The sequence below is a fragment of the Chenopodium album genome, chromosome 1 (assembly GCF_948465745.1).
Source record: "Chenopodium album chromosome 1, dcCheAlbu1.1, whole genome shotgun sequence".
NCBI classification, from domain to species: Eukaryota; Viridiplantae; Streptophyta; class Magnoliopsida; order Caryophyllales; family Amaranthaceae; genus Chenopodium; species Chenopodium album.
Window position 1 is genome coordinate 68,917,183 of NC_137834.1, and position 19,063 is coordinate 68,936,245.

At 35.7% G+C, this 19,063-nt stretch overlaps 1 pseudogene; it reads left to right on the plus strand.

The window, feature by feature from the left end:
• The first annotated feature begins 15,705 nt into the window (after positions 1–15,705).
• Positions 15,706–17,301, plus strand: LOC145635090 (uncharacterized; annotated as a pseudogene).
• Positions 17,302–19,063: the final 1,762 nt, after the last annotated feature.

Genomic DNA, 19,063 nt, shown 5'->3' on the forward strand with positions numbered 1-19,063 from the left:
CTTTCAACTTAGCCAGGTCGTCTTCAATATTGATCCCAATGTCGTAGACGGCCTTGAAGGTATGGAGATTATTTTGATACTTGAGATGCTTGGAATATTTTTCTTGAAGGTTTTTGATGAATAACCTTACAGACTCTTTTTCACTTGGCACCTCAATCATCTTAGCTGAGGTTTCTCTCCATTTGTTAAAGAAAGAGGTGAAGCCTTCGTTCTCTTTCTGCTTGAGGATTTCAAGTTCTCTATGGTCAGTCTCAACTTGAGTGTTGCACTTGTATCTATCAACGAAAGCGTTTGCTATGGACTCCCAGGTAGAGGTCTTTTCTTTCTCGAGAGATAAGAACCATTGTTGGCAAACGGTCTCGAGAGATAGTGAGAACAAAGAGGGAAAAACCTTCTTATCGATACCCTTAATATTCATTATTTTTTCGAAGGCTCTTAAATGAAAATAAGGGCTATCAGTTGCTTTAAATTTCGGGATGTCGTTGGCATTGAACTTCTGCGGAAGAAGATCCTTGTCCACCGAGACCCCTTGTGAAGTAAGCCCTTGAAACTTGTAGTCGCTAGATAGCTTGCTTAGACTCTCTTGCATGAGGTCCATCTGTTGTTGTTTCACGGGATCATCGATCTTAAGTGTGAGGAGCTTCAGTGCCTTAGTCACGGTAACCAGCTGGTTCCTAAGCTCATTGACTTCTTCTTGTGTTGCCATTAGTGTCCTAGCTTTCCTCTTACGAGCTATGGGTTTGTCGAAAAGTTGAACTTGTACGAAAAGGTTGTCTTTGATTAACCGTCCTTCATTTCTTGACCACGCGCTGTAATTTAAACCATTTTGCGTTTTAATTACTTGACTCGAATCAACTTGACTTTACGGTTTTTTAAAGAGGAAAAAAAAAAGAAAAATAAAAAATAGGTGCATATTTTTGGCAAAAATAAGCAAAAAATAATGTGCATATTTTTAAGAGCTAAGTATAGTATTTTTTTTTTTTTAGAAAAAATGGAGGATTAATATCCGACTTACCCCCCTAAAAAAATGACGGAAAAAACGCACATACAAGACTCTCTTAGACATGGTCAAAGTATGTGTATTGGTGTGTGCGTTGAGTGTAAGTGACATATTTGGACTCTTGTGTAAGACCATGGGACTTAGTGCCTAAACTCAATAAATGACTCGACAAAGTATTATTGACAGCGAAAATTAACCGAATTAATTAGCAAACTGGTTAATTGGACACTAGGTGGTGACTCGACCAATAATCCGAACTGTCGGCAAAACGACGGGACTGGCGTCGCACTGTGTAGTGTAGCGCCAGACGACAGATCTGTCGCCAGGCGCCACACTCCACAGAGTGGCGCTACAGTCCAGACTTTGGCGCCAATGCTGGAGCTTCAATCTGAGACTGTTTTCGGTGTTATTAATCAACAGGGGTATGCCTAAAGTCGTAATAGGTCAATTCTGATTAAAATATTAGACTTTATTTACTCAAATTAATTAATCAATTAATTAATTTATTTATTAAATCTCAACACAATTCAAACAAACGGTTAAGAAAACATATATATGCTCAACAAATAATGCACAATTAGTCAAGTAGGCACAATATGATGCAATGAGTTTGCAACTAACCATGGCTCTAGTTCTCTAAAGTTCGGGATATGGTTTAGTCAATAAAGGGTCCATGGTTAATTGTCCGGATGCACCGCGCGGAATCCTAACGTGAAGGGTTGGCGCGAGTGGATGGGACACCGCGAGTTTTAGAAAAACTCGATTCCATGGTTTGGTGAATTCAACATTCTCGGATGTACCCTTTGTTGCTCAGAGCGTTCAATCAGGTAGATGGAGCATGAATTCCCAGAGGGTTATGTCCATATGTAGAGCACATATGGGTTTCAGAAAAGTAAGAAAAACTCAATCAGGAATTAGGATCGAGCAAACAATGCGAAAAACTGGTCGAAATTAGAACGCATATTTCTGGCTCGGTATTGGAAGAATTTGGCGCCAGCAAACAGAGGTTGGCGCCAGGTTTTAGCTCTAGCGCCTGGCGATATGGCTGTCGTCTAGCGCTACAGTTAAATGTCTGGCGCCAATACTCTGGTCGCTGACGCTAATTCCTACATGTCTCAGCAGCTTTCTGTGCTCAGTAAAATTTTCCAGTTTCGCGCAGTGTTATTTCGGTCCTAGTTGTGAAAGATATTTCTCAAATTTCCTACGTGTAAAATTCTATGTTTTTAACTCATTACAGATGGTCTTTCCAATGAGATCTTTTTTATGCATATGACAATAATGTTAATCAAAATTATGCACATGAAATACTTAGAACGTTTCGAGTCCCATCCACTCATTCTAAATCATTGCCGAAACAAATTCAGGAATTAAAATAGAAATCCTCCCCAGTGGAGTCTCCAAAAATCTGTAGGGAATATTTCAAGCATTAACCCCCTAGCTTGAAGCCCACTGTGATCATACACTAAAGTACAGTGGCGTCCAAAGGGAAAGAAGATAAAGCAAAAGAGTCGCCAACAAGTTTTAGGAACTTGTAAACCGTTCACAGGGTGAAGGTTACACCCCTTAACGATCCAAGAGATCGTTAAATCCAATAGGTCTTGAACCATGACTGGTAGTTCGGGGATGAAGGTACAAATCCAACCTAAAAGAGATTGAACCTGCCCTAATAATAGGCCTCTACTTTATTCTGATCGTATTCATGTGCGCTTTCTGACTAACATGCAATCAATAGGATTAACCCTAAACCTGTTTATCTATGTTGGTTGAATATTAATGCACAAATAAATATATTATTGACGATCACTTGAATTATAATCAAATTAACCCTAAACAAGATTATTAATTATCTTATTAAGCGTGATTATAAGTACCAATTCCCTTTAAACATGCATAAAAGGCGTGATCAAGCAATAAAAATAAATATATCAAGCAACATAATAATAATCATCATAATAATAATTATAATCAATAATCATGTTAAAGCATAATAATAACAGCAAGATCCTAGGCATGATACTAACAAGATTAATAACAAACCCTAGCATGTCACTTAACATTAAAAATCAAATCTTTAACCCTAACATGATACTAACAATCATAAATATTAGGAAGAACATAAAAGGCATCATTAATATCATATTTAGTATTAAAGTTACCCTAAACATGATACTAGGATTCAAAATAACAACCTAAGCATGAACTCTATATCATAACATCAATTAAACCATTAAAATACTTACTTTGATGCCTCGTACCTCTTTCTAATAAAAAAATACACACGTTAGTAACTTCAAAGAAAATAATAAACAATTAAATTAAATAATTGAAAGAGATATTTGAGACCAAACCCTCTGAAATTAAACCTTTCACGTCTAGGGCGAAGGCAACTTCAAATAAGGCTAGGTGTATCTAGATCTAATGAATGCGGAATTTTTATATTTGAGATACGCTAGTTTAGAAAAGAGAGAGAGAAAGAGAGTAATCCAGAGAATCTTGATGAGAGTTGGTGAATATTTGGTGAATGAAAACGGATTTTTACGACGTTATTTATAAAGAAAATCAGCTAAAAAGATAAAATATCAAAATAGAGTTCTGGCGCACATAAAATTGAATTAGCGCCAACGCTGGCTATTGGCGCCAGACGCCAACATTAGCGCCAGGCGCCAATGCTAGCGTCAGGCGCCAAGCGTAGCGCCAGGCGCTACAGCTGGCGTTTGGCGCTGATTCAGAAAATCACGCGTTTTCTTAAAATCAGATAGAAATTGCCGTACAGGAGGATAAAATCGTATCTTCCTCAAAAAATGTTCTTTGATTTTAATTAAAACTCTGAAAAGTCAACAAAAGTCAATTCATTAATGCTAATTGAATTAGGAATGAAAAGAACCTTCTAGAAAAATCTAGAAGACTAAAACCATACCTAATTGGATTAGGAATGATAAATCTATATTAGACCCTCCCCTAGATCATTGGGCCGCATATAAGGCTCAAACCGGGCCCAGTTTAGTAAATTGGCCATAACTTCCTCAATATTCATCGGAATCGGGCTTAGAATATATCGTTGGAAAGCTCTTGTCAAGCCCCATCCAACTACACTACTATTGGACCCACATCATGGACCAAAAAAATTAGATTGGCTGTTTTTCTTAAAATAAGTTTTCAAAAACAGAGAGAAGAGAAAAGAAATTAAAACTATCCATAACACTAAACTTTCCACACTTTCACTTCATTCGATTGTGATTCGACGCGAAAGGTACTCATCACTGGGTTTGGTTTTGGGGAGACACAAATGGGTGTCTACAGTGTCTACACATGGTCATCTTGTTCACTCTCTTTCGGATTCTCATCGGTAATTTATATCTCTTGACCTTCCGTAAGGGGAATGTTGTGAACCTCATCAGGTCTTTTAAGTTTATTTTCTTGGTTAAAGTCTTTTGAACCAAGTGATCATCCACGCTTTCGGCGTGCTAGAGATTTATTTTCAATGATCTTATCACTAGATGGAATTTCAATACATGCAGGGGCATTTTTAGCTTGTATATGTGATTTTGTCACTTTCTTTGTATCTATAAATGCATCAGGAAACTGATTTGAAATGCTTTGTAAATAAACAATTTTCTGAACTTCTTGTTCACACATATTTGTTCGTGGATCAAACATTGACAATTTTATTGCATTCTAAACGATTTCTATTTCTTTATTCCGTGGGTCCACTTTTCTCTACCTAAGGATGGGAATACTGTTTCATTGAAATGACAGTCAGCAAATCTAGTTATAAATAAATCACCGGTCATTGGTTCAAGATATTTAATTATGGAGAGTGATTCAAACCTAAAAAAAATTCCCAGCCTTCTTTGTGGACCCATTTTTGTTCGTTGGGGCGGAGAAATGGGAACATACACCGCACAAAAAAAAGATCTTTAGATGTGAGAAACTTGGTTCTCAACCAAAAACTAATTATAGTGGTGAGAACTTATGATAAGGTGTCGATCTCAATCTAATTAGAGCTGCCGCATGTATTACGTCATGACCCCAAGCATATGAAGGCAATTTTGATCTCATCAATAACTACAACAAAAAATGGAATAGAGAACGGTCAAAATAGGCTTTATATAACGCCTTACAACCGTTCTTCTACTAAGCGATGTATAAAGTTTACGGAATGGGTTAATGAGGTGTCCTATAAGTAAAAGAAAAGAAAATTGTTACATTGGACAATCGTTCTCTTTTTTCTATTCGAAGATAATAAAAAAAAAATAAGAACAGAGAACGGTGATGAATAAAAAGTTATACCGCAAGTGCACGGTGTATGTTTTTAGTAGAGACTTAGCTAATACAGGTCGAATCCCACAAGGAGACATGTTCTATTAGTTTTTTTCCCAATTATATAAACTATTTCAATAAATGAGGAGTGATTTGATGATCAATTAACTAAAATATGACAATAATTAAAATAAGGCTGTTCTCAAATAAATAAACATCTAGGGCATACGTTCGGTCCACCATGCTTATAGAAATTCAAGAAATGCAAACAATCCATTAATAAATAAAATAGATCAAATAATTAAAGCACTTGTTAATCCTACGACTGGAAATTAACACTTACGAATTAACATATGTAGTTCGATCCCTAACATAATCAAGTTCGCCAATTGTAATTAAGCCTCTAAAAATATGATCTTTCAAATCTAATTTTTATAAGCTAAATAATCAACTCATGATATTCGCCAATTACATGAATCAAACAATAAAGCACAAATCAATTAGAATCATTCAAACCCTAATTCATGAATTCATAAATAAATAAGCATAAATAATCAAAGTATAAACATGGTTTCCCTCACTTAGCCCTAGAAAACGACTACTCACTTATAATTGAAATAAACAAAACAAAAGAGATAAATATACTCGAATTCATGATTAATAAAATAAGGAACAAAAAGAATAAATGAAATACCTTGATGATTGAATTAATGGAGAGTAATAAACTAGGGTTTAAAAATGGAGGAAGAAGACTAAAGAAAGGTTCAATCTAGAAAATAAAGCATGAGAGAAGAAAATAAAATCCTCTCAAGTATTTATATTAAAGCCTAATCCTAAATAAAATAAATAAATAAAATAACATAAATAAATAAAAAAAACAAAAGTCGTCATATGATTGGTCGCTAGGAGAATCAAAGTCGGTAGAGGCCGAAAAATCCAAGGTTCCGCACACAGGACCCATCGCCCAATGGGTGGCCGATGGTCGAGTAATCAAGGGCTACGACAACGACCATCGGCCGATGGATTCCCATTGGGCCAAGCAGCTTCAAGAGCTCGTGTATGTGGCTAAGCTATCGCCCGATGGTTGGGCGCTTGACAGGCAGATTTGCAAGACTGACTTCGGAAGGTTGTAACTCACAATCTAGGAATTTTATGAAGGCGTTCGACCTATCATTAGAAAGCTCTTCGAGTCTAGTTTCCAACCTAACTTGAATCATCTCAATTCGATCTGTCGAACCTGAGTTATGACTGAAACATTGTACAAGGGTCCTTTTTGATACTTTGCAACCCTTCATTTTCCTTTGTTTCTAACTCAAATTCATTTTCGAAAAGTGCATATCGATCCTTGTGGATGCTATATCCATTTCTCATGCATAAAATCCTTAGAGACAACATCCACAAGCATAAATCCCTCGATCAATGAGCTCGATCCATCGATTTCCATTCAAATATCATCTGAATCATCTCCAAACACTTCGAAATTAAAGCTTCCAAATGACTATGAAATTAATTGAAACATTAAGAAATACACAAACAAAGCGTAATAGAGCGATAAATGATGACTTATCAAATTATGACCCTAAAATCGACCAGAAAGACTAAGAAAAAGGTATAAAAACTAACATAAACGTGCCGAAGAACCCTATTTAAATATGATTCATCAAATTCCCCCAATTAAGCTAAACTGTTGCTTGTCCCCAAGCAACACTGGACTCAAGACCGAGAATAAAGACAAGCAAGACCTCCAAGGAACCAAAATAAGATTGACTCGAGTCTTGAGCAAACAATCAAACAAAAGTTAGCGAAATTGAAATCTAGCTCGGATACATATAGAACCATGTAGCATTCATAGTTCTGCAATTAAATCACCAATCTAGAGGCCACAAACAACCACTTTCCAAGCTAGTCTCCGCCGATTTCTTATAGATATGCTGAAGTTGAGCACGAGAGGTTCCCTACCAACTTAGGGTTATAACAAACACTCGACCTATACCATGTCGACTCAGAATGCAACAAATACTCTTTAACTTTGACTCAAAACTCGGTTCACTCAATCATAAATTATGCACAAAGATCAAAAGGTCTTTATAAGGGTTGTAATGGGGCTAGGGTGAGAGGTAGGAAAAACAGTTTTGGAAATGTGAGAGTTGAACTAGCTGGGAGAGAGGTAATAATAGTATATAATAACAACACAATCAAATGCATGTCAAAGACAATCTCATTTAGCATCTAGCCTCTCCATACACCATATAAACCAAAACAAAAATCATTATACACCAAAGTAATTTGATTTCCGGGAAATTCTACATGGTAGCCTCCTAGTTCTAATTTTTCTATGTGTGTAGACACCTAATTGTGTATCCCCAAAAACCAAACCCAGTGATGAATATATTTCACTTCATTTGATTATCAAATGAGGTGAAATGTGAAAAGTCTTGTGATGCGGTCCTTTTAATAAAAATACTTCTTTCTGTTTTCGAAAATATTCCTTTTCTTACTCTATTTATAAAAAACGTTCATTATAGTTTAGTTTGTTCCATGATAAGGGTCCAATAATATTTTAGTTGGATGGGGATTGAAAAGACCTTTCCAACGACATATTATAAGCCTAATTCCGATGAATAATGAGGAAGTTATGGCCAAAATACTAAATTGGGCCCAAAATGGATTTTACCTACGACCCAATGATCATGTGGAGTGTCCAAAAGTTTAATCCTATTCCTAAACTAATTAGGTTTTATTAGAATCTTCTATAAGTTTCTAAAAGATCTAAATTATCCTTTTTTAAAAAGATAAGATCAAAGAATTTGAAATTGAATAAACACAAAGTTTTATATGTGGCTGGCTACACCGTGCGGCCAACTACAATTTTTGTAAAAAATTCTTCTTCTCTTTCTCTCTCCTCTTTTCTTCTTCTCTTGTTAGCCTAGGTATCACTATCACCAATCTCAACCCCCAATTATGTATTTCTCTCTCTTCCAATGTCTTCCATGGCTGCCCAATTTGAGCGTCAGGCTGACGAAAGCCATACCTCCTTTTCTCTCCGCCATTAATTCTTCATAGGAGCAACACATAATATGAAGGTGAATACGCAGATTGGAGGTCGATGGAGGTGATTGAATACGCAGCAAGGATGAGGCGAAATTGACGAGGGGAAAACTAGGTCGTTATCTAATCTTCCCTTGGTCAAACTAAATTTATAAACACTTAACAAACCTAAATACGAGTATAGAGGCAAGTCAAGGGTTGAACCCAAAGGAATGGTAATTTTCAAGCACTTTCAATTATGCGCCTAAGCTAGGTCGAAGACGGAAGTAAGAGAGAATACTAACAACTAACGAAACAAGTAAACAAATAAATAAAACACTAGGAACGGGGATCAACAAGTAATCATGTAAATTGCAACAACTCGGGAAGAGCATGCCAATCAAAGGTTGTGAAGACTAATGATAAGAGCTGTCAATTGGAATCAAGAGCTATCTCCTAATTGTTAATCTGGGGTTCACTATGAATAAATAACTAAGAGAATCACAATCAAAACCAATCGATAATTGCAATTTCTAAATCAATTATTCGTGTCGTTAGCAATTACAATGCAATCTAGCATAATTCTCAAGGCCTAATTGAATTACACACATGCAAACCTTCATTAATCATTTTAATCTCAACAATCAATCAACACATTTCCCAAATTAATCACAATTAATCAATCATACAAGTTTCACCCAATTCCTAGCCAAACAACTATTCAAGAATCATCATCTATCAATTAACAACTATGGAAATCAAGAATCAACAATATATCAAGAACAATTACACTAATCAAGCATCAAACATCAAAATTAAACCAAACAAACATGAAATTAAGCAAAGCAATAAGGTGAGATAGAGTTAAGAATGCTCACTGATAATAGAGAAGATCTTGAACACCATTGTCACACTTGTATCTTCAATTTCTCAATCACCATTGAAATCTTTCACTTTCTCTCTCTAAAACTACTCCTAATCTAGAGAGAGAACCTCTTAATCTACCCTAATTCTCCTTAGAGGAGATATAAACTATTCTAAACTAAATTATTTCATGTATGAAGAATAAAGAAGGTCGTACAATATATATATAAAAGGAGAAAATAAATGAAATCGCAAGTAAAACCCAAAAACCCGCGCCCGCGGAGAAATCGGCCGCGCCCGCAGAGGAGAAAACCCCCAAACCCGCGCCCGCGGGGCTAGGCCCGCGCCTTCGGGGTGCCCGCGGCCTGCCCTCTCCAAGTTCCTGGTCGAAAATGGTTGCTAAGAGGCTGCAACATCCCCGCGCCCACAGATTTGCAGGACCAACTTCGGAAGAATGTAACTCACAATATAGGAATTTTATGAAGGTGTGAAACCTATCATTGGAAAGATCTTCAAGTCTAGTTTCCAACCCAACTTGAATAACCTCAATCCAATCTGTAGAACTCGAGATATGGCTGAAACAATGCACAAAGGTCCTTTTGATACTTTACAAGCCTTCATTTTCCTTTGTTTCTAACTCAAATTCAAATCCGAAAAGTGCATATTGATCCTAGTGGATGTTATTTTCAATTCCCATGCATATATCCCGCGGCTGTGCTGCTGCGCTTCTAGGAGCTCGGGATCGCCACCTCGGAACTTGAGTTTACGGAACTTGCTTGGATTAGCTTGACTTGAGTGCTTGGCTTCCCTAACTTGGCTCCGTTAAATTCCTTGAATGCACTTGATCTACCTCCTTGATTATTAAATCCGCGGGAACTCAACGTACCTACAAAACAAGACAAAGAAACAGAGAAGCGAGAGAAATAGCCGGGAAATGAATAAAATGATAAGAAAACCATTAAAAGCACGCATTTCTCTAAACTAACACAAAAACACGCAAATAGAGCATTATTCTCTAAAAACACGACATATACGACTAAAAACGAGCATAGAAATATAAAGAAAACATAGCCTAAAGGTGCCATAAATGGCACGGATCATAAATCGCCATTTTTAATTTGATGTTGATTGAAGCTCATAGAGGTTAGAGTGAGAAATACTTTGGTTGAATGAATTTCACCAAAGGTTCAGTACTTCAGTGGGTACTTGTATCGGGTATGGAGTTTTCTTATAGTGGAAATTATGAATGGAGTTTTGGATTTTGGGGGAATTCTGTTTTCTTTATTTAACAATAATTCATTGTCTCAAGGACTCGTTTAATTATTTTTTTATGATGTGGTGGTTGGAACTAGTGGTTTGGTGGCTACATTTGCGGTGGAATTAGTGGTTAGGTCAGGGGTTACTAGTTTTGGTTAGGGGATACTAGGTTGGTCCGGGGTTACTTGGTCGGGGGTTGCTTAGTCGGTCAGGGGTTACTAGGTTCGGTCAAGGGTTACTTAATTCGGTCAGGGGTTACTTGATCAGGGGTTAATAGATTCGGCAGGGGTTACTAGGTTCGGTCAGGGGTTACTTGATTGGGGAATACTTGATTCGGTCAGGGGTTACTTGATCAAGGGTTACTAGATTCGGTCAGGGGTTACTAGATTTGGTTAGGGGTTGCTTTATCAGGTGTTACTAGGTTCGGTTAGGGGTTACTTGATCAGGGGTTACTTGGTTGGAGGGGTTTCTTGGTCAGGGGTTACTAGTTCGGTGGGGTTACTATATAGGAGGTGTTATTTGTGTGTTAGCTGGCCACACCGTGTGACCAGCCACACACAAAACCTGCTGTTGAATAAAACTCCTCTTTTTTAGAGTCCTTGTTCTATGCAAAATCAAAGATATTTAGATATAATTTTCGTGCCTCATAATTTTTATCCAAATCTTATATTTTTGGATATATCTTGAAATTATATTTCCAATGATATATTATAATGTTAATTCCGAGCTATAACGAAAAAGATATGAAAGAAATACGAAACTCTATCCAAAACTGACACCCTTCCACTATTTCAGCCATATCTTTTATTATAAAAAATATTTTTATCTGATTTTAATTGGGTTCAAAAGTAGACTTCAAGAGCTTTCCAACGACACATTATATAACTTTTTTGGACTTCTGGATCAAAAGATATGATAAAAACAAAATCCGCAAAAAAACTATCGCAACGCCAAACGGCAGCCTTGTCGCACAATGACAGACTCTATCGCATGCGTGATTCCTGTCGTTTTGCGCTGGGTCCTGTCGTTCGCGATAGGAGCCAATTTTATTCCAATTCGAATTCTAACTCTTTTCTATCGTTTTTGGACTATTTTCTCTATAAATAGGGTCGTATTTCCCCGTTTTCAATCACCAATAATCACCAATCATCTCTTTTCTCTCTCTATTCTTTTTCTAAGCCTAGTCTTTTTCAAAATACATCATACCGCATTCACAAGTTCTAGACACACCTAGCCAAGTTCGAAGTTGTCTTCGCCCTAGACATGAAAGGTTGATAATCTCTGAGGGTTTGGTCCCAAATCTCTATTTCAATTATTTAATTAATTGTTTGATTTAATATTTTCCTTGAAGCTACTAACGTGTGTATTTTGTTATTAGAAAGAGATATGAGACATCCAAGTAAGTTGTTTTAATTTCTATTTTGATATAAAAAGCATGTTTAGATTATATTAATTCCTAGTATCATGTTAGGATGGTTTTATTGCTTTCTAGTATCATGTTTTGGTTACTTCCTATCTTCTTACTTTCTATCATGTTAGCATCATGTGTTTAGTGACATGCTAGGATTTGTTATTAATATTGTTAGTATCATGCCTAGGATCTTGTTAATATTATTACTCTTTGATGAGATTGAATATTATTATTTTGATTATGATGATTTGTTGTCAATGTTATTATTGTTGCTTGATTATTTATTGTTATTGCTTGATCACGCTCTCTCTTGCAGGATTAAAGGGAATTTGTAATTGTAATCACGCTTAATAAGATAATCAATAATATTGTTTAAGTTAATATGATTATAATTCAAGTGATCGCCAATAATAGTTTTGTTTGTGCATTAATATTCAACCAACATAGATAAACAGGTTTAGGATTAATATATTGATTGTATGTTAGTAAGAAAGCGCACATGAATATTAGAACGAAGAATAAAGTAGATGCCTATTTTTAGGGCAGGTTCAATCTCTTTTAGGTTGGATTTGTACCTTTATCCCCGAATATTCAGTCATGGTTTCAGACCACTATGGAGTTAGCGATCCCATGGATCGTGAAGAGGTGTAACCTTCACCCTGTGAACTGTTTACAAGTTCCTAAAACTTGTTGGCGACTCTTTTACTCTAGCTTCCTTTCCTTTGGGCGCCACCATACTTAAGTGTATGATCACATTGGGGCTCAAGTGTGGGATGCTTGAAATATTCCCTACAACATGGAAGGCAAACTTTTTTCCAATTCTCTTAAGTGGCACCTAAGTTTTGAAAAATTAAGTGTAGTGCCCATTTTTGGGTTTTATGACCAACAATTTTAGTTTATTAGTTAACCATAATTATTTTAAAAAATCAAACTCTTAAATAAAAACCAAAAAACTTAAAACCACTTAAAAGCCACCTATTCAGCCACCTGTTGAACTCCACTATCGCCCGTCGCCGACGCCAGAACTCCCGGAGCCCCTTCCCATACGTCGGCGCCTTCCCTGATCTTCCAACCTCCCTTCTTTCCCTTTCACCAAAAACCGTAGCTCTAATAAACCGTCCCATACCCAATCGGCCAATCCCATAACCTACCCCCTGCCCTCGAAAATCCAAAAACCCCGCCAGTAAAGTCAGGCCGCCCCTAGCCTTCCCCTACACCTCGAAAAGGCCAGCGCTAGGGTTTTGGATGTGTGGGGAAGAAGGCCAAACTTTTCTGATGATTTTTAGGGGTTTTCGATTGGAATGGGTGGGGGTTACGGTGGTTAGGGAGGTAAAAGGGAAGAAGGTCGAGGTGGCGTCAGGGGAGGAGGAGAAGGTATGTGTGCGCCGGCGCCGGGGGAGAGGGAGGAGATCTGTGCGCGCCGGCGCCAAAGACAGTGGCGTTCAGTAGGTTCCGGCTGCCATGGGTGGTTGGCGTGATAAATTAATTTTTTTAATAAATTTTTTTAATTAATTATGGTTAACCAAAAAACTAAAAAAGTTATCCATAAAACACAAAAAAGGGCACTATACTTAATTTTTAATTTTTTAAAACTTGGGTGCCACTTAACAGAGTTGGAAAAAAGTTTGTCTTCCACATAGAAAAATTGGAACTAGAGGCCACCATGTAGAATTTTCCTTCATTTCCTCTTCTTCCCTTCTTTCTTCAACCCTTTTTTATTTTTTTCTTTATAATTTTCTTTTTTCTTTTTCATTCCTTCATTCTCTCTTTTTCATACCCCATTTAATAAGAACTACTTTAAAACATGGACATGTAATTTAGAACATATTTACAATATTTTAGAACATATAATTTCTTTAGAGTATGATAAAAAAAAATTAACAAAGTCAAATCTAAACACCAAAACCTTCTTAACCAAAAAAAAAAAAAAATCATATATGTCTTGTGCTACACTTACATTGTCCTTCTCTAGTTTCAAATTCCATGGTTTTCCATATTGTCCTTCATATGTTTTCACGTGCTTTGATAAAAACACTCCACAATCATGCTTGTTTGCATTGCTCTTGCATTTCATCTCTAAGTTTCTTGTTTCATAAGAGGACACAATGTCACTCCTGTTATCAAATTCTTGATAGAATTCACCAATGCCTTCAACTAAAAAAATAATATTTTATAAGCATATATTTTAAGCTATACATTTTCAGAAAATATGCATATAACTTAATTATTTGAACATGTAGTGTAGAACGTAAACATATAGCTATTTAGAAAGATTAAACTTTAATGATTTACCATCTCTGTAAAGTCATCTCCATATTTATCTTCAAAAAAAATATTTGGTGGAAGAATTCTATTATCAATCACATCAAGTGTTCTTTCCAAAAAGTTGACACACAATAAGCAATAGTGATCTGGTAAAACAGCCGAATGAAAACCTAACAGATAAAAACAATTAAATAAAAAATAAAAACAAGTGTTTTAGAACCTAATCAGATACTTTTTTATATATATTCATGTAATTTGTTAATTTATGAATGATTTTTATATAATTTTTTTATGGCCTATTTGGATATGGGGATATCATTTCAAATTTTCATTTGGGCCAAATGGCCTGTTTGGATAATACAAGCATTTGGATTTGTATTTGGGTCAAATCCATGCAAATCAAAGCCTTTACAAAATTAAGTCCAGCTCAATTACTAACAAATTCCATCTCACATATTGTCATTTCAAATTCTTACTTGCCCTAATTTTCTCTCTCCTACTCTATTCCCTTTCTCAATGCTCCAATCTCCTCCATTGAAGTAGCTCGATTTTCTCTCTCCTCCATTGAAGCAGCTCGATTTTCTTTCTCCTCCATTGAAGCGGCGCGTGTGAGCATCCATCCTTGTCAGCTTTTATCCTCCATCGAATTAGCTTCTGAGGTAGTTCTTCTTAACTAATCAAAAATCAATTTCATAATCTAGGGTTTATCGATTATACACATTTTCAATTTCATAATTTAGGGTTATGATTAAAATCAATTTCATAATCTAGGGTTTATCGATTATGTGGTAAAATTTGTGTTTTTGTTTCTTTTTATTATAGAAATAGTTGATTTGTTGTTTAATTTGCAATTTGGTTGTTCAATTTCATATTTTAATGCTTGATTTGCTGCAATTTGGTTGTATGTTGCTGCTTGTATGTTGTTGTATGTTGATGCTTGTATGTTGATTTGTATGCTGCTTGAATTTTGTGAATTAATGCTGTTGCTTGATTTATTCATTGCTTGATGAATTTTGTGATCGATATGCGCTTGATTTGTTTATTGTTTTTGCTGATTGATTTTTCTTCTATCTATATAATGTGAAACTGAGATATACATCCTCGGGTTCCCTTGGTGCTGGACTTAATGTGAAACTTAGCATGTTGTATCTGTCTAATAATGATGGTATATGGATACTTTGTTTCGTCTTCTGACCATCTGGTAGTGTCAGTTGACTAACAATTTACCCATTGACAGCAATTTTTATCATTATTAATTGGAAACTTAACATGCGAATTAATTGTTTAGTGATGAATCTGTTCCTCTGGGATTTGCTGAAGTTAAGTAGATTGTTCGCAGATTGCTGAGGCTTTCATATGTAATTCCATTTTTTGAATACTGTTTTTCTGTTTCTTACATTTGCTGATTTCAAGTCTTAACTTGCTACATACTTTGCTGTGATGCTTGCTAGGCATCATTGTTGTCATGTACTAAATCATCTCATCATTATTCATCTCATGAAGTTGTTTGAAATTTGGCTTCACTAGATAAACTCAATTTAGTTTACTGTCTTATATCTGCTCCATTGTTACTTTCTTGTTTGACACTTATAAACTTATAGTCTGGAATGAATGTTTTAGGATGTCTGATTTGAATATACAAGAGTCACATAAGCGCCCAAGGGATGATGATGATGAAATGGACTTAGTTGTGATGGTTTTAGGTTTCATTATGGTAGTAGTAGGAGCATGGTATGGTAAGAAATATAGATTAAAGGAGATAACATGGAATGAATCCGAGCGTTCTAGAACAAGAGCTACATGGATGAACACTTTGAGGAATGATAGGATATGTCGAGAACAATTACGTCTCGATATACGTCATTTTGAGAAGCTATGTCATGTATTACAAACTAAAGGTGGGCTAAAGACCACGAGAAATGTCACGATAAAAGAAATTGTGGCTTTATTTCTTCATACCCTTGCCCATGATTTGAAAAATAGAACAATGCAAGCCCTCTTTGCACGATCCGGAGAGACTATTAGTCGTCAATTTCATGTAGTTCTTGCATCCATGCTCATGTTAGGGAAATATTACATCAAACAAGCTAATCACACTACTAGTTATGTTGATGATAATAAATGGAGGTGGTTCGAAGGTGTTATAGGAGCTCTTGATGGAATCACATATTGATATATATGACTGTGCCAATTGAGGATCGACCTCGCTATCGAGATATGAAGGGAACCTTAGCACTAATGTACTAGCCACTTGTGATCCTAACCTTCGATTCACGTATGTGCTACCTGGTTGGGAAAGATCCGCATCGGATCCTTGTGTCCTTCGGGATGCTCTTCGTAAGCCTAATGGTCTTAAAGTGCCTAAAAGTAAGAACATATATATATTTTTTATTATTTTGTATAAAGATTGGGTTATGTGAGTTTGAATGTATAATTAAAATATTAAAATTCTCTGATTGCTGATAAGTATCTTCTTGTTGATTTAGGATATTCTAATGTCGAAGGTTTCCTAGCACCTTACAAAGGTACTAGATACCATTTAAATTTGTAGAGAAGAAACACTCCTACAAATGAAAATGAGCTTTTTAACTTGCGACACTCATCTGCTCGAAATACCATTGAAAGGGCATGGTCGTTGTTAAAGAAGCATTGGAGCATTTTAAGAGATTCTAGCTTTTTTCCAAAAACAATTCAAGTAAGAATTATCAATGCTTACTTTATCCTACATAATTTTCTGAGGGAAGAAAACATGGAGGAAACGAGTCTTATGCAAGAGGTGGACCATGACTTGATAAATATGGAAGCAATAGACGAGGAAGAGGAAGAAGAAGACGTCATTTTATCCGCTCGAACAACAAATGAGTGGAACAAATTTAAAGATGACCTTGCTAAGAAGATGTTTCAAGAATATATGGCACGAAGGGGTCAAGCTACATAGGTTTTAGTTGTAATGAGACATTTGTGTATTCTTTATGGTTTGTCATAAAACTATTTATTATGTAATGAGATATTTGTGTATATGTATGGTTTGTCTTAAAACTAGTTTGCATTTATTCTTGTCATAAAACTAGTTTGCATTTCTTCTTGTCATAAAACTAGTTGGCCTTTCTTCTTGGCTTGTTCTATTCATTTTGGTTTTAGCATTAGTACAAGTGTTGATTTGATTTTTTATTTTTATTTTCTTGTCTACAGGACCTTTGAACATCATACATTATAAGGAGACTTGGGAAAGAGCCTATGGCACCTTCACTATCACAAAGAAGAGGCTATACAAGTTGGAATACACAAATGGATGGTGTACTCACTAAAACATTGTTTGACAAGATTAATGAGAGAAATAAGGGTGATGGAGAATTCAAATCGCAAGCTTATCAAGCTGTAGTGGATAACGTGAGGAAACAATTAGGTATCTTAGTCACCATGGATCAAGTGAAGAATCGGATCAAGGTTTGGAAGAAACATCATTCGGTCATTAATGATATCAAAACTTACACCAAGTTTAAGTGGGATGATAAAAAGAATATGATAGTGATCCCCGTAGAAGACCTTCAAGCATGGCACATATATTGTTCGGTACACTACTGTCCTTGCTTTTCTAGCTACTGTCCTTGTAATTTTGTGGCAGAACATGAGATCAGTCATACTCTTGAAATGTGTTCAGTTGTTGTTGTTGCTTTGTTTACTTCAATTTGTGGTGCTGGCATGATATCTTGTCTGGTAGAGAGTAGTGACTAAGGCGTATGTTTAATTAATATATACTAGAATTTCAGGTTTACTAATGTTAGTGATGGCATTTGCTGTATCTAGGATTGCTTATGTTCTGTATTTTTTATTGCTATATCTAGGATTGTTGTATCTAGGATTGCAGTTCTTTTTTTATTTGTTGATTCTTGAAATTCTTTGTTCCTTTTTGAAGTGTTTGAGAATAAACAGCAAAATAATGTGTAAGCTTATTATATGTATGGTCCACTTGTTCCTTTCTATAAAGCAAAATGAAGAGAATATATAGCAAGCAATGTTAAAGTTCAGAAGAGTCAGATTTAGTTATATTTAACTTGTTCAAAAGAGACTTATATCATCAATCAATCAAGATAGTCATAATTTGGGTTCCCCTGCTTCACTTGAGTCAGTGTACTCATTTGTGAGTATCTGAGTATATTGACTAATTTCAAATTGGTAATGTCTTAATATTTGTTTATTATATTTGTTCTTTTAAGCTTTATTTATTATTTCGAACACCTACCTTGTTTGAGGGTGCTTTTAGAGTTCAAGTGAAGTTTGACAAAGTTTTGTAAGTTGGATTGATAGGCTGGTTGTGGACTCAGCTGTTCTGATGTTCAGTTTAGGTTATTGATTGCTTTATACACTTATATTAATTTTTTATACCATTATTAGTGTTATTTTTATACGATGTTGCAAGTAATCTTGTCTTTTATACTCTGTTGGTGCTAGATTTTCAGCAAATTACCATTATGCTTTATACCTTCATAAGTAGAAGCTTTAACATTTAACAGAACCATGTTGTATAAGTGACTTGTAGATGCAGTTGAGCTGCTACTTGTTACATGATACATAACCAGAGAAGGGAAGAACCAGAGAGGCGGACATCATAAACCAAAATATCTTAACATCAGAGGCCGAATACAAATTTTCTTTGTTGGCTGCATGCCTGCATTTACTTCGGTAGAGTGAAATGTATAAGCATGTTCTGGTTCTACTGTTATTTTGGGTGTTATGGTTCTGCTGGGTGTTATTTGATATGCAAATAAATATAGAGTATTCTTTTCTCTTCTAATAAAAATGTTGAAAAGAGCGTTAGTTTTTATCATCCTATTACCTCCCAACTTCTTTCACCCAATCTGGTAACTGCCTCTACTTATAAACTAATGGATGACTTTACCTCTTCCAGCTACTGAGAAAGCTGCATTTGTCTAATTTGCTTCAGTAGCTAAGTACTTGAATGCTTTACTTATATTTAT